This window comes from Ostrinia furnacalis, unplaced genomic scaffold, assembly GCF_004193835.3.
Source record: "Ostrinia furnacalis isolate ACB-3 unplaced genomic scaffold, ASM419383v2 OfSCF3663, whole genome shotgun sequence".
Classification (NCBI taxonomy): Eukaryota; Metazoa; Arthropoda; class Insecta; order Lepidoptera; family Crambidae; genus Ostrinia; species Ostrinia furnacalis.
The window spans coordinates 169238-187196 of NW_021133902.1; the positions used below are offsets into that span (position 1 = coordinate 169238).

General features: G+C 37.7%; 1 protein-coding gene and 1 non-coding gene across 2 annotated transcripts in view; both read left to right on the forward strand.

Annotated features, from left to right (window-relative positions):
• Positions 1-17959, forward strand: part of LOC114358075 (uncharacterized) — a 66182-nt gene that overhangs the window by 22919 nt on the left and 25304 nt on the right. The window lies entirely within an intron of this gene.
• Positions 841-912, forward strand: TRNAL-CAG (transfer RNA leucine (anticodon CAG)). The gene has a single exon. It is a non-coding gene; the product is annotated as a tRNA-Leu (tRNA).

Sequence of the window (17959 nt, forward strand, 5' to 3'; positions counted from 1 at the left end):
ACATGACTTTCTTTATAAGCAAAAATAAAAGGCTTTTAGTTACCCTTTATATGACACGAAGTAATTTTGCTTCTGTATTTCTATACTTTACAAAAATAATAAAAATATTTCAAGAACTCGTGCCTATATTTGCTTACATAGAACAATTAAGGTCGTTTATTATATTTTTTGTATTAAAGCTTTGACAGACAAATTAAATAGGTATATGTGTGTATTTTTTCTTTTTTGATATTTCGAAGAAATAGTACTACCTAGGTCACATTATCTCAAAGCAAATTACTAAGGCTGAGTTGCACCATCTTATTTTAACCGTAACATTGACAATAACCGGTGCTTTTTGTATGGAGTTTAACAGATTTTTGAAGTTTGTCAAAGTTAAAGTAAGATGGTGCAACTCGGCCTAAAACTTTTGATGTATTGTCAACGCAAACATTCTGAATTCAAAAGAAAATTCCCTGAAATAGATTTTATGAAAACTAGTTTATTGTATTTCTTTAGAAAGCCTGTCGACTTTTGGCAGCGTTATTAGAACCGGCGCCTACCACTTGCTCTCCCCGGTGTTCGAGTACGTCTGTTATTGTTAACAGTCTCCCGTGATACAGAAACAAGAGAGCTATAAAGTTGGAGGATTGTCTGCCTCGGAGTTGCCGGGCCGTGTCGGCGGGCGACCGGTCGCGACGCCCGGTCTGCCCCGTCCGAACCGGCACGACAATATCCGGAAGTTTAAACAAGGATGATCTAAGCAAGGACATTCTGATGTTCTATTTATATTTCAATCAAAATATTCGAATACGTAATACTAGAATCAAAGGCAGGAAGGAATTGAATTGAAGAACAACCGCCTCTGTGGTCTAGTGGTAAGACTACCTGCTTCAGACGCAGAGGTCCCGGGTTCGATTCCCAGTGGGGGCAGATTTTTCTGTTCGGTTTGGTTGGTGGTAGGGCTTGTTCTAAGTCCGCCTGGCTAGCTACCACCATCTTACCTAAGTCTGTCGCCATAACAACAATGTTAACAGCATTGTTGTGTTCCGGCAGTTAGAGGTAAGATAGCCAGTTCCTCCGTGGTTGAGAATTCCGGGTGAAGCTCGCTTCCACCTTCGGCCTGATCATCACTTACCATCAGGTGAGATACAGGCCAAGAGCTTCCTCGTTGTGGATAAAAAAAAAAAAAATTAAGCAATAAACTACAGGCATTTTCCAATCACAACAGATATCCAATAAAACTCCAAAAGTTTGTTGGAATGTTATGATAAAAGTCACTTCAATTCACGGTTTAATACTCCATACGCGCAAAATCAAATCAAATAACGCTCGAGTTCAGTCAGCACTTAATAAAACGTTTTTCAGCTAAAAGCTGACACGTGTGTGTCCACTAAAATTTGAGACGAGAGTCGTGCTGATCCCCGGCAATCTGTCCCGAACAATAAGTCGGTCTCCAACAAAAGCCGCCCATTTGAACAAGTCGGAACTTTTGTAAGTTTAGCTCTTTCGTTCTTGGCAGCGCGGCGGATCTCACAATGGGGGATATAATCGTTAGGGCCAGTCATAAGAAAAGGCATTACAAAAACAACGACGCACTTCAACCCATATTACTCAACATTTTGTCAGTGCCAACTACTTAATTTTCGAGTCGCCGCTGAGCTTATAACAATGATGTCTCGCGAACTGACACTTTGGGCGTCCAACAAAGACTGGTCTTCAAAACAATGAAACTGTCTATGTATTATTTTTGTGTGTATTTAAGATTATTGTTACTGCTTTTAGTGGCTTTTTAAAACAAACTTTGAATGACATCATAAAAGTTCATGAAGTCTGAAACTTTTATTTTCACGTAAAAATTTTCATTTGCTGATTCCAATTTCAGAAAGATAGGTATCTTCTACGTTCGCAAAGCTTGATCTTTTATTATTGATATTTATAAACTGTAAGGAAGTTGTGATTAATTAAATTAAGACACCACAATTATTATATTTGTATACTAACTTAATTATAATGATAGAATCAAAGTGTTAGCAGTTGTCAGTATCAAGATATTTTACTGAGATAGTGCAGACACTAAAGAGGTAGAGCTCACCTCGTCGATGCAGGATAAAAGGCTCTGGAGGGCGATAGTGAGGCGACATAACGAAGGAACGCGATCCGGCGTCACTTCCGGCGGCCATCACGTGGGAACGACTTCCGGTGCGGCGCCAGCGCGCTGCCACTTACAATCACTTAGCTGCTCAACAAAATCTTGTGTAAACACGAGGAAACCCGAGTTTTGACGCATCCTTCAGCGTCTGAGTAAGAAGAAATATTTTTAATGCTACAAAAATAATGTGTAAAATAAAATGTTCAAGATTTATGTCAAAATGGTGCATGGTATTTGTCCAGCAGTAGACGACATAATTGACTGAAACGAACTGTTCCAAATGTTGTTAATTTAGATGCGATAAAGTTGCATTTATAGAAAATATCAGGAAATCTAATTGAAAATTAAAGTATGAATGTGAATACATACGTCATTGTATTACGATACTTATATTTATAAAATGCCTTACAAATTAATAACACAAAAAGGAATGAACAGTAAAATGAAAAAAATAATCGCTCTACAAAAAATTCATTTTACATGCCTATTGCTCAGAGGGTGGATTTTTATTAGTAGCTAGCTGGCTTTGTCATAAATCTGGGTCCATTTGCAAGATCGCAGTTATTTTCACATGTCGGTTTAATTTCCGTTTCGGCATTGTTTTCAGAGGAAATTCGATTGGAACAAGAGACGGGAGTCGATACGAGGCTATGTAATTTCCTTTCATATTCAATTTAATTCTTTGAGGGATGCACGTCACACGACCCGTATTTACAAGAGAACTCGTTATGTGGCGAGGCGATGGAAATTCATTTGCGAACAATGCACACTGAATAGCTTTCTAATTTCGATTTACGCGAATGTAATTTCGATTCTTCTATTGGAAAACTATGTTATTTGGCCAATTATGTGAAAGTTGTTAGACCCGTTAATTCAATACAAACAAAATTGTAGATATTTATTGACTTTTAAGGATATTTGTGACACTGTGACTGTCTTATACGCTTGCTAAGTTTATATTCCTTTGATCGTTTGCGTCGACATTCATCCTTTGCTCGATTAGCATAAGCTAAGCCTTCCGCGATTAGCCAGCGTTGTTATTTATTAAAAAGGCCACAATATCGCTAACACAAATGGGTGTGACGATAACGATAACCCAATTAAAATGAGTAAGTACATTCGTTAATGAAATATTTGGTGTATACGAGTGTAGTGTAATGTAAGTGATGTCTAAATCGGCCAGTGCGTGCACCGGTACGGGCGCCGGGCACGCGACGTCGCCTGCCCGGCTATCGACTTACACCCTGTTAAATCTGGCCCAATATTTGTACAGCCTATTCATTACCATCGCGCCGCTTTATTTTATTGTTTCTTCTTGTTACAATGCCGCCTTTTATTTTTCGTGCGCTATTAAAATTTGTTCAATGACGATTTATAGTATAGTTGCCACGAACACGTGAATTCGTTGCGTTACGAATTTATGTTTTAGTGCGTTCATTTGTTATGTTGAAATGAAAATGTTTTCCTTTTTCTAACTTCAAAATAATATTGGTTGCAGCTGCGATAGCAATCTTCATGTCTATTTCTTATTTTGAGTAGGTACTTTAGAATATGAGACAGGAGGATTTCTCGCTTTACATTTTTCCAATTAGGTGCGCCGCGCGTCGGGCTAGGATCGAAAGGGGCGCGCGCGACGCCGATCCCGGAAACCCGTGAATAGTGGGAGGCACTGAAAGAAAATCTAATTTGGATTTGAGGGATTACATCGAGACTTGTTTCGGCCTAGTGTAGGGACAAGTTGCTCTCGCGCCGTCTTGCTCAACAAATTGAATTAGAGACGCAAAGGCTTCGCCCCGTGGCCGTTTTATTTCAGGTCTCCTGCTTTCCAATCGACTCTGATTGTCTATTTCGGTGAAGATAATTTGATTAGAATCAGCTTTAATAGTGGGGACCTCGCTGCTCGAAGATTAATTGGTAGCACAGTGTTCGTTAATTAATACGAAACGAGACCTTTGGGAGCACCTGCTTGTTTACTCGAAGCTTTTGTAAAGACTGCTGAAAGTGAATTTATTAGTAAGTCTGAGCTTTTTTAGTTGTTAGGTACTTAGTTTTGACCGTGAAAATGAATTGGCATTGGAGGTCACTTTAAAGATACCGGTCGTATATTACGAGTATAACTTTTCATGTTTCTATACGATAAGGTTCATTGAAAGGCTGTTCAGGCATGCCGCTGTGTGCCGGACGATTGGCAATTAGGGAGATGACGGGGAGGAATTGAAATTCACGAGTCATAGGTGTGCATTGTCCACATTTTATTAGAAGCAACAGCAAACGATGTACAAACGGGGAATGGGTGATAATTGCTTTCCAATTTGAAAATATGGGACAAACTGCGAAAGTCGCCAGTTGTAAAATGTTTAAAGTAAAATCAATCTTTTGACGTAAAACTTCAACTATTCAGTACCTCTAGTAGGAAAAACTTTCGAGTTCGTTTCGTTGCGTATTCAAAGTGTCATCGAAAAATTTTGTATGAAAAATTAAACAGCGCCCCCTATATTATAGCCGCCCTAGGGGGCGCTGTTTAATTTTTCATACAAAATTTTTCGATGACACTTTGAATACGCAACGAAACGAACTCGAAAGTTTTTCCTACTAGAGGTACAGTGTACCTACCATGAGTTTACGTTAGGTGTGCTCGCTAGCGAAAACGTCAAAAATCTCTATGGAGGTTTTGTTTCTTGAAAGTAGCCGCTAGGGGCGCTGCACAATATGTCATACAATTAATGTCATTTTTTTACGCAGTCGCTAGCGAGCACACGTAACGTAAACTCATGGTAAGCACACAGTTATTTTTAAAATATTCTTGAGAACATTTTGAAATTCAGGAATTAACTATTTTGAAAGACGTTCTGTCTTTCTATAATTTATTCAGATATTTAATTAAACAAGTTTTTCAAAGCTAAGTAGCGTTATTTAACCTTTAAAGTCCCAGACGGCATACATTAATGCCATAACAATTGATTATATCTATTGTGTCTAGATTCGCGGACCTTGAAGGATTCAAAGATTAGGTAAGTAAGGCCTAGAGAGCATTTATAACTTGCCTAATCCATAATCGCCATAATTCACTTGTGCCATAGCACTACCTTGTGTGCAGTTTTCGCATGTTTGTCGTTGCTGGAAAAACCAGCAGTAAAAATCCAATTATAGTCACAATATAATCCAATTGCGAAGTTGATCCGTAACTACATAGCATGTCATCAGGTCGTGTAATTTTCTTGCGGTAACGACATGTTTGAGCAAAAAAGTTACACGGCATAATCAGGTAAACAACTATTTGCGTTAGTTTAGTTCATTTTCCGTAATTAGGTAAACAACGTAAGCTACGTAAACTTTGACGTGATGTTATCATATCAATGATTGTATAGGATTTGGTAAATGACACTTTTGTACAGTTATGATTGGGAGACATTTTGTTATGAATTACCTAGGTAGGCTTAAAATTAATATGAAATAGGTAACAGTAGTCGGAGACAATAAAGTATCCGAATCTTTAAATCTTATTAATTAATCTAATCTATCTAGCCATCTTCTAATTTATTAACTACTAGCTGACCCGGCGAACTTTGTTCCGCCTTAATGGCAATAAATAACGGGATAAAAAGTATCCTATGTCCTTCTCCTGGCTCTAAACTACCTCCTTGCCAATTTTCAGCTAAATCGGTTCAGCCGTTCTTGAGTTATAAGCGAAGTAACTAACACGACTTTCTTTTATATATATAGATATATAGATTTAGCAGTCACTGACTTATCACAGACAGGTTTAGAGTAAGTAATGCACTTTTACGCTGTTTTGAAAAGCTTTCATTTTAGTACCTACTCGCACATAAATTTGAAGCTAAGCTTCAAGCACTTTCCAGGCTTTATTAAAGACCACTGCAAGTATCGCATCCTGTTTGTCAAGCACAGCTTTTACATAAACATGATATTAATTTATAACGAAATAAAAAGTGCAGATAAAGCAACTTGCAATATAAACGCGGATAAAATAGCAGGTAACGTTAGAAGTCACATTTCATCATCCGACAATTATCATATTGCGAGTAGACGAGGGGGCCAACATTGGATTAAGTTATCGTCGAAAACCGACCCGCGTTATTAATTAATGCCGGGAAGAAATAACGGTTCTTATCTGGTAACTATTAATCCGGATAATAATTAAAGCTGACCCGCTCGTTTCTGTGCTGACGTTACGTACCCGGATATCAGTAGCCGAGGGAGTAGGATAACATAAAGTTGATTATTGTTTATTATTGTATTTTTTTTGTGTTATTGTTACATCATGCCTGAAAACTAACACTATGCACTAGCTAGCAGGTATACACTTAGGTTTGAGGTTGGGTCCTTTTTGACATTGAGGGTTTTATTTTGTCACATTAAGTTTATATTTTCTAATTACCATCTGGTAATGAGTACATGGTAGCAGGTAGTCAATTCGGCTTAAAGTCAAAACAACAGGTGTCACTAATTCAATATTTCCGTTGTCTGATAAAGATGCTAAAGACACTTCTTCGCCTAAAATCCGACCTCAATTATCGCTAATGGAAAATTAATGGGATGGGTAATTTGGAGAATGTCACCCTCCATAAATATCAGGCTCACGATTTGCGACATTTTAGATAATTTTTATCGCTGTTTTTATAACTTTATTACTTTCAGATTACTCTACTAACCTATAAGGTCGGTTGACACTGCACAGCGAGGACGTTTTAATATAGCATCGATTTAAAAGTTTTGCCTCATCTACGATCTAAAATGTTAAATCATATATAGCTTAGAATATTGCGGATACCTATGATGTTTTAAGCTCTATGTTAGATGGTGACTGCGTTTGTTGCGACTTGCGGTGCTTCTTTTCAGCGCTTGCCAAATGTTTGTCTCGACGCATTGTTAGGGCAGAAAAATAATGAGACATGTGAAGGCTCCTTATGACCATTTGACGATTTGCAAGAACTAATTTAATTAGTTTAAACAAAATATATTTTTGATTTGATTTCATGAATGGTAAGTTAGAGAACTAATTTTGAAAAGGTAGTAAAAATGTTTTGCTTATCCAGTTAGTAAATAAGTATAATTTTTAGAACAAACAAAGTTATAAAACGCGTAAATAGATTGGCGCCGCCTCATTGAGCATTTCACCCCGCGTTCGGGGCACATGCTAGCTTTCCGGGCGCAGATAGATAACTTCCTGATGATTTAGTTTTATTGTTTTCCTCTATCGAACTGTCACCCGCGTCCCGATAGCAGATTTACGTCGCGGTTATTGTACTTACTGATGTAAACATACATTTTTAACCCCAATAAAAGATACTTCTTTAATGTAGTAGTTATGTATGGGGTGCAGGGGAACAGTATTTTCAAAAATAAAATTAGTAACACATTTTTTCAGCAAAAGACTGACTGACATATTAGCGCACAGCCTACACGGCTAAACGTAGGTACTTGAAATTTGGAAGGGACGTAGCTTAGGTACCATAGAGGTGCACTAAGAAAGGAATTCCCCAAATTCCCACGCGAACGGGAATTAGCGGGAAAATCCTTTTGTATCAAAAATCTAAACCGCTTAAGTTAGACGCTTGAAATTTGGCATGCAGGTACCTTAGTAAACGTAAAGCTTAGTTACAAGGATATTGCAAAATTCCCACGGGAACGGGAGTTAGCGGGAAAAAAATTTGTATGAAAAAATCTAAACCGCGTAAGATAGATGAAGGGGGTAAAACGGGATCCACGCGTACGAAGTCGCGGGCGGCCGCTAGTTCTCTATATAATTTGGAGAACTTCAAATTATGGTTTTCCACAGACTTTTGTTTAGACAGCCTATCTTTAAGTTAATAGAAAAATGTATGTTCAGATTTCCTGAATTTTTTACTGTAGGTTACATGAAACTTTTCCAACGTTTTTCTTCGTAAGAATTGTTCTGGAATATCAACGAATATTTAAAAAAATGCCTTATACCTCTAAGCTATTTACGTCCCTCCTATTCTGTTATCACGAAACGTAAGTTTTCTCACGAGTTTGTATCGGCATCACGGTTTGCGGTAGTTGTGATCTGTCGCCCCTCGTCACGTCCGCGTCCCGCGAGCGTCCGACAGATTCCGAGAGATTTTATTGGCTCACTTCGGTCACGTTCCCGCGAAAGATCGTCTCTCGGCGGAGGCCGTCACGCGATATGGGTTAACAGCGCCGATCCATCGCCAGAACAGATCGTTTTATGATTTCGGCGCAACAATTTTATGAAGGTTCGATACGATACTGTATCGAATAACCTTTGTACCGAATTTATCCCTAACAATCTAATCGAGACCCTTAATTTTTTTTATCAAAATAGCTCCAAACATTCGCCGACCTCGCAAAACAATAATATGGCACGAAGCACCTAATTTGAGAGTTTCCATCGTCTGTTTAACTCACTGAGGTCGACCAGGTTTATAGCACCCATAATAATAGGGTGGCGTCTATGAAATTGCCAGTGAAAAGAGCCTGCCAGCTAGAAGGCACATTTCAAGAAGGGCAAATCGCCCGCACTCACGTGAGTGTTTCTTATTACCGTTTATCTTACCTCGTCACGGTTTCCAGCCGGAACGGCTATCGACATCTAAATTATCTGTGAAAATAGTTCTGGCCATATATTTGAGGTTAATTACATCTAAAGTGACATTAAAGCGCATATTTTACGTCTTCTTGAATAACATGGTCCAGATTGAATGGAGGGTGCATGACAATAAAACTAAATCACTGAGGCTATGTCTATTGTGCTTCTTCGGCGCCGGCGGAAAGCAAGCGTATGTGGGGGAACAACTTGTTCCTCGCCGGAAATAAAATAAACTATATAATGTGGAGTTATGGAAAACGCATTGGTACGCAGAAGGCGCTGGCACTCAGCTATTTCATAGTAAACTTTACATGCTTATTACGCTTTGCACGTATGCTCTTACGTAGCTACAAACTTTTACTATTTGTAGACCGACGTTCACCTGAAAAGTTATTTGTATTAGAAAGCAAGCAAAATTACTGAATTCTGTTAGCGGATGTGAGGCAGACTTTTATTATGTTTCTTGCAATAGAAATTTTTAATCAAATAAACATTTATCGTTGGATCGTCGTTCTGGTAATCTGATTGCAAGCTGTATCTAGAGTTATTTGTATTAATTTATATAAGAAAACGTGCCCTGTGAACTCTTCACCTTTGTCTAGCAAGTTCATACAATATCGTATTTTTACTTTAAACTGAACTGAACTAGCTCGAGCTATTTTCAGTACAATAATTACGTAGCGAATTATGTTAAATCACGTCTTTCCGAGAGCCCGAGGTGGTCGTTTGTGCCCGGAATATCGAAACAATCAATGGAGTTTGTCGCGGCCGGGCCAAATTGAATCGGCGGGACCGCCGGAAACCGGAACCGGACCGGCCCTCTCTATCTTACGGTACACGGGACGCGTGTACACGTGTTGTTTCTACCACTTCGTTGAACATAGAGTACAGACGACGGCAAATCAGACTATACATACATTTTTAGAGTCTTCCAGTGACGGCCCATTTTTACCCTGGTTAGTTATCCAGTTATTGGAAGAAAAAATATTTAAAAATTCAATCCAGTGACTTGGCCCGTGGACCAAGCTGAAAGTTGGCTAAGTAACAGGAAGACTCCATTTTTGAGTTGAGTCATTTTTATTGCAAAAAAGAGCTTTTAGTGCAGTTAGTTTTATGCGCCGTTATCGGAACACTTAGTCATCAAGTTAACACTGTAGTGTCTTACGCAGTTGTAATAGGGAATATTTTGTAGCCATTTATTGTCTTAAATCTTTTGATAAGTTATTTGTATTTTTTTTATTCTTGATGCGTACTGTAACCGAATTATACACACAACCCTGCGTTGCGTGCCCCTTGGAGAGACATCGAACTTTCACTAATTATAATTTACGGTTACATTATTTTTAGACGGTGTCTTCTCCAAGGGTTGCGCAATAAGCAAGGGCGTCCGCGGAAGACCAGCTTCGTGACTTGCCCTTTTGAGCATGTCACGATAAATGCCGAGCGGGTGCCTATTGGCACAGTTTTTTCTCACCACTTGTTTTAATAGCCTACATTTATGTGTTTTTGTTGTTTTTTTGTATTGTGTCTTTTTTTACTGTGTCAATAAAAATTTTTTATTTCTATTCTATTCTATTCTATTAAATATTATTCTGCTGTCGACTGTACCTAAGTATCTCTATTTTCAATTCAATAAACGCGAAAAAGAAAGCCAATTTGATATGGTTCTTTTCTGAATTCTATTCGTTCTAGATAAGTAGGTACTCATAATCGAAAATTCAATCTCAAATCATAGCAATTAGTTAAAATTAAATGTTCTCGAACTTGCTACAAGATAAAAAAAATGCGATTTCTCCCTTTACGTTTAACGATATTAGCTAAAGTTATTCGTTTACGTTAAAGTGTGACGATACTCAAACTAATTTCGGTTGTTACTAATTTTAGAAAACGTTGAACACTTATAAGTGAAATTCAACCTTTTAATTAAAATTGAAGCCTTTACCATGGTATTAGGGCACATAAGGTTAGCTATTCAAGAAAATTTAGGGTTCAAATTATCCGGACATTTTAACGAGATTTGACTAAAATATGTTTAAAAGCGACTCTAAAAGCTAAGATAATTCAAAAATTATGTTTAAAATTAAACTGATTAAAAGAGGAGATTTAAATGGCAGAATTAAGCTTTTATTTTATTTAAGTACTCTTATTTAACATCCAAGACAAATAAAACATAAAATAAACTTAAAATTATTTTCTAAAACGGCGACGACTGTTTAATTTCTGATATTATCTGTTTATTTTATTCATTCCAAAAAGCCTTACGGCAGCTTTTACATTATAACAAACACTTGACTATCAAAGCGAAATCTAAATGTTAAAGGAAGGTCACAACCGTTGAACACCCTCGGTGTATTATATTCTATTTGAGACCTTTAACTTTCTGGATAAATACAAAGGAACATTATCAACTATATTGGCTATTAAAATTTGTATACCCTTAACTCGGTATTTGGAAACCCAAATTGCTGGGGGTGTGTGAAGGTTGACCAGAAGGTAAGCAATAAAATTGAAAATAGCACACCGTGAAAATTAGGGACAATTTAAGTAGGTACTTATGTATATCGTTTATAGTACATATTACATATTTGATTTCGTTTCATTTTCAATGAGAGTATTAATTTTCCCTAAACACTTAATTTTTTTTATTAAAGGTGTAAAGAAAAGTCAACAGGCTCTTATATAAAAAGGTTTATTTACTAAGACCCTTTATAATGTTTTTCTGTGAAATAAAATCTTTTTCGAAATATATCATGCTCAGACAGCGTAATTGGTACCTTATCAAAACAAGCCTCCTTAAGGAGTGTTTAAACACTTATATTCTCTCAAGTGCCTCTCCTGAAGAAAACCCCGTCGTGAGAAAATAAATAAAATAGTATTTAAAAAGTCCATTGCGATAATAAAAAGAAAAAGTATAAGTTACTTCTTAATTACCCGTTGAAATTCGCCGAAGGAAGAATGTTGCGGAGCAGGTACATCTGACGTAGTAGATAAAGGTACCTACTCTATCTACATAGGTAACACTCTTATTGTGTACTAACTTTACGTTTTTATTGTTATTTGAAGTCTTTGTGAAGCAATAGAAATATAGCGTACAACTTTATGTCACGGTTATAATAATATCTTTAGAAATGGGCATCCAATAAAATATCACAGTTACCTGGTACTATATAAATAAGTTTTAACGCTAATGTGTTGCTAATGATTTCAGCCTGTCAATTCATAATTTCTAATTTGAGCGTGGCCCACCTCCGCGGTGCGTACCTTTAATTGACACTGACGAAGGTGCGCGGAGCCAATAAAGCCTTGTTTTTCCCTCACAGAGAGATCTAGGACAAAAGGGTGCGGATTTCACGTATCGAGTAAGGTAAATAACCCTCTGGAGTACGAATGGAAATGCTAAATCTTTATTGCGCTGAATAAAACAAAATCGAAAGCAGTCTCGCTTAATCCCATAGCTTCCCACAGTGATTAGGTACTTTGGCGTGGACGTAATTTATGCATACCTACGGCCTCTAATTTAAGGCGTTACTATAAACAAGTTACGAGCGACATCAAGGGGTTACGACTCCTCATAGGCTTAATGACGGCAGCACCCGAAAATAAAGTCAGTTTATAGCGCTCGCATGCCTTTATGCGTATCTTTTCATTTATTTCAAAATTTGATGTACGAGTTCCTTCTAAGACTACCAGTAAATCCCCTTTATAACACGTTTAGAACATTTATATTCCTTCAATTTGATTGCATTAGAGTGAAAGTTGATTCAAAGTGGCCCAAGAAGTCTTTATTTCTTACTTTAGGAAGTCATATTTGGGTTTTCAACTTCATTTTCTCTTAATTTTTCCCATCTCTACTTTCGTTGCTACACCAGACTTGAACAGTTCGAAAGCTGAGAAAGCACAGTTACTGTAAAAACAATAGGATAATACTTATCTGTAATATGTTGTCGTGTAACAAACGCTGATCGTGGGCCTATGGTAAGTAATTAGTGGGATTCCATGAGTCAGCGAGATTTAATTGTCGCGTCTCGGCAGCCGGCGGCGGCATAAGTCGCCCGCGCGATTTATTGCCTCAATTATACGCGGTCTGCCCACCGACTACACCTGAAACTAGCGTCTTTGCACTTAAGGGGGCGCTCTTTAGTTCCGAATACATCTTGCTAATGAAATAAATGCTTTTTAGTACCTCTATCTTTGTACCTCTAGTCTTTCAGTACCAGTAGGTCTAATACCTACGAGGATTAAATAGTTATACGCGGTCTACCCAACGACTACACCTGAAACTAGCGTCTTTGCACTTAAGGGGGCGCTCTTTACTTCCGAATACATCTTGCTAACGTAATAAATGCTTTTCAGTACCTCTAGTCTTCATAGCTGGGCATTAACTCGTTAATCCGTTAATCGTTAATTAACGAAGTTAACATTTCTATTAACGAATTAACTTTTAAGTTAACTTTGAAAAATGTTAACGGACTCGTTAACTTCCGTTAAATTATCCTAAGTCCGTTAATCGTTAATCCAGTACCTACTATTTACCAAAAAGATACAGCAGGCACGCTGGAAAACACTAGAAAAACGCGTTCTGACAAGTATGTTCGGGCTTCCAGAACTTCCAGAACCCAAAACAACAGTTTTTGTAACCAGAACGAAACGATATAAAAATGCTATATTTTAGGGTTCCGTAGTCCTTACAAGGAACCCTTAATAGTTTCGATATGTCTGTCTGTCTGTCTGTCCGAGGTTTTGCTTGGAAACTATTGGCACTATTATAGAGAGCTGTAATTTTGTGAAGGTATGCGTTTATTAATCACGTCGACAAAACAGTAATTTTTTAGGGTAAAATTAAAATCATCCCCACTTTACATGTAGGGGAGCTCCCCTACATGTAACCCCATCGTGTGGGGTATCGTTGGATAGGTCTTTTAAAATGGCTTAGGGATTTTCAAGACTATTTTTCCATTTAGGGATCTGTTTGCAAATTATTAAAGTTTAAAGTGCCAATCAAAGGTCAGGAGGTGGCCATAGGAACTCCTAAATGAAACGGCGGCATCGCATCGAATTTGGGTTCGTGGGATTTGTCTTTTCGAGCACTTTAGTACTAGATGATGTCCAGGGTCCTGATGATGGAGTCAGGAGGTGGTCATAGGAATTCCTAAACGAAACTGTGGAAACTTATGGAGTTTGGGTTTGTTGGATTTGTCTTTTCGAGCATTTTGGTGCTAAATTGTATTGTAATTGAACCAAGGCTCTGAGATTGAGATACTATAGACTAAGAGCTGGTGAACGCCAGACCTACGTCATTTTATAAAAGCTGAGTTTGTCAGCGTATGCTCCCAGGGTTAGAATGTTGGTGGATTATGAAGATTGGGTCATCGTTGCTTTGGCAGCTATCCTAAAAAAACTGTCTGGCAAGGAGTTGGAACTGTCAAAACTGTCTGGCTGATGAGGAAACTACTTCTAATTATTGCCCTAATGTGTTATATAAAAATCAGCTTTTATGGTATAATATTAGTTTTATTATCATGTGTTAACGGATTAACGATTAACGTTAACTTGCGTTAAATCTTGCTGAATGTAACGTTTTAACGTTTAACGAAGTTAATTTTTTTATTAACGGTTTAACGATTAACGAAGTTAATTATTTGATTAACGGTGCCCAGCTATGCTAGTCTTTCAGTACCAGTAGGTCTAATACCTACAAGGATTAAATAGTTATACGCGGTCTGCCCAACGACTACACCTGAAACTAACGTCTTTGCACTTACTTCCAAATACATCTTCACAACGAAATAAATGCTTTTCAGTACCTCTACCTTTGTACCTCTAGTCTTTCAGTATCAATAGGTCTAATACCTACGAGAATTTTATAGCCTCTAATATACGCGATCTGCCCACCGACTACACCTGAAACTAGCGTCTTGGCGCTTTTTAGTTCCGAATATATCTTGCTAACGAAATAAATACTTTTCAGTACCTCTAGTCTTTCAGTATTTGTAGGTCTAATACCTACGAGGATTAAATAGTTATATGCGGTCTGCCCAACGACTACACATGAACCTAGCATCTTTGCACTTAAGGGGGCGCTCTTTGGTTCCAAATACATCTTCACAACGAAATAAATGTTCTTCAGTCTATACTTACCTACAATGATTTTACAGCCTCAATTATACGCGGTCTGCCCACCGACTACACCTGAAACTATGCCTCTTTGGACTTATGGGGGCGCTTTTTAGTTCCGAATATATCTTGCTAACGAAATAAATGTTCTTCAGTCTATACTTACCTACAATGATTTTACAGCCTCAATTATACGCGGTCTGCCCACGGACTATATACCTGAAACTAGCATCTTTGCACTTAAGGGGGCGTTCTTTAGTTCAAAATACATCTTGCTAACAAAATAAATGTTTCTTAGCCTATACGAGGATTTTATAGCCTCAATTAAAAGCGGTCTGCTCACCGACTACGTCCGGAACTAACGACTTTGTAATAAAGGGGTGCTCTTATTGATGGTATTCGAAATTATTGTTTTACAGAAATGGAATGAAGTTGAATTTTTAGTGAGTATTTTTTTGTTCATGTTGACTTGATTGTGTAGGTACAAAGCTTAAAATAAAATGTGAGTATTTATTTGGCATACCTTAAACAATAATACTGTAAAGTTTCATTAAATTCCGTTCAGTAGTTTTTGCGTGAAAGAGTAACAAACATCCAGACATCCATACAAACTTTCGCGTTTATAATATTAGTAAGATTACCTTTAGTTAATAATTTATCAAATACCTACCCTAAATTATGTAAGTAAAGACAATTAGATTAGCAGACAAGTCGTAAATATGAAATAGGTTCGTAAAAGCATTTCAATTGAACTTCCCCTTAACAAGATTACAACGAACTAACGGACAACTTTCGGGACGCGGCCTTATTTAATCTTGAATATAATGGACACTGAACAATGGCCGGCAGGTGTGACCCCGTTCCGTGTCGATGTCACTGGCCAGCAGGGATAACACTATTATTTACCTACACCCATTTTGTGACACTCTATGACGTCATAACTAAATGTTAACGTGGCATTCGTGTAACATTATGCTCATTATGGTGGGAATGCTAGGTCTAGTTATTTTCCAAAATCATAGTATTCATACTTACCTACATCTTAATAACAGGTAAATGTGAAAGTTTCTTGGGATGTAATGGATGTTTGTAACTCTTTCACGCAAAAAATACTGAACAAATCTTTTTCATATTTATAGATCAGAAATAACATGATCACAAACTGAATATAACGCGGGCGAGGCCGCGGGCAAAAGCTAGTTTCTAAATAAAAGAGCTTTGACAAATTGATTTACCATTGTAACATAGATTTCGTTATAACCTAAGTTACGAGCCTGCAAGGTGTTTCTAAGGGATATTAATTTCCTAGTAACTATTCGACAAGTGGAAGGTAAAGTTGGCATTAGAGCGGCTTAATTGTCGTATCGTACGGCAAGTGGCGGCAATAAGTCGTGATTTGCCGTCCGCCCGGATTTATTACTTCAATTACCCATACAGGGACGGATTGCGCAGGTGGCTTTCTCGCTCTCCGACGGTGAGCCGTGTTCCGTGTTTGATTTGATAGTTTGCGAAACAAATGACTGTAAAACAAAACACGGCTACAAGGTGTTCCATTTTGAAAATAAATGTAGGACCGGTCTGAAATACGACATAAATGCTGTTTATCTTCTTCGGTTAACGTTACCTGTCGTTAAGTTCTTTATGGTTAGGTATCGTTTATATTTTATATTGGTGGTAAGAGATTTATTAAGAGCGTCTTAGGACTCCTATAAGTGGCATTCATTAAAATCTGATGCAAGCACAACTGAAGAGAAAGTACCTACCCAGAACTTACTGCTTTGCCGGTACAAACTAATTTACATTTTATTTCAGATCTAACTATATTCCTGCTGTATAACACGTTACATTCCGGAAAATATTTTATTCTATTGTTTGCAGAATAGTGTCGGAACTCAAGCTCTCGAATGAGCTCGAAATGGGAACAAACTCACATATTTTAATGTTCCGTTCAAACAATGGACTCGTATAAATGCGTGTGATGTCTTGAATCGCACGAGGACTGCTGTGCCAAGATATAATCTGTTATGGTGACATTATCTCGATCTCCCCGGTCTTCTGCCAACTGCGAATCCGGCCAAAACTTAACATATTGTGCTTTACTTCCTAGCCTAGAATCACTGAAGCGATCATTATGTAGACTTTAGGTAGTATTCTATTATTTGCAAGTACATAATAGTAAGTAGGTATTCAGTAAAAAATGCCAATGAATCACCTTTTACCTTAAGAAGTACATTAGAGCTGAAGTTGTAACAGGAGCTAATAAGGAGCCGTCAATTAAACAAAAGAGCTCTAACTTTTACCCGTTGTGAAGAAAACATAGCCAAGAAGTCTGGGGTCAGTAGAAAAAACAGCTAAACTTCTTTAAAGCTTGATTTTTTTCAAGCTACCGGCTTAGGCTGAGTTGCACCACCTAACTTTGACTGTAACTATAACGATAACCGGTGTTTTTGTATAGAGTTTGACAGATTTTTTACGTTTGTCAAAGTTAAAGTAAGATGGTGCAACCCAGCCTTAGTATTATACCTAGTTGTTGCAATTGACGAAGGCGAGTAAGCTTTAGGTACATGTGTGGTGGCTCGCTATTTTTTGTTTTTCAAAAGCTTTGACAAACATTACATTATCGTTAAGTGCATGTACGTACCTACACGTACACATAAAAGTAAAGCTCACTCGCCTTCGTGAGTAGTAGCACGGTGTAGTAGTAATATAAGTAATGGAAAACATTGATGACGTGCGAACAATTGAAATTTAACAGAGCGATTCAAAGATTTGTTTTGATGTTGATCCTTGCCCTTTCAGCGTGGGTCTATTATTCTCCTTTGAGGGCTTCTATTAGTAGCGGTTAAAGTGTAAAGTGCTCGTAGCTATGTTTTAGCAAATTGTTTAGAAGCGAGGATGACGGATTGGTGGCCCGGCAACTGGTCGGACGCGGCATATTTCCCTGGTGTCACATTACGGGTCATCTAATGAAGATATGTCGCCATGCTGTGCGCCGGTCGACATGTTTTATCACTGTGTTTCGCCGCTCGCCAAAATTATACTATCACAACAAAACACATTAAGACCCTGGTTTTAAATTCATTTTGGTCGTTACTTTTACATTTTCGCAGTAGGTACTGTGT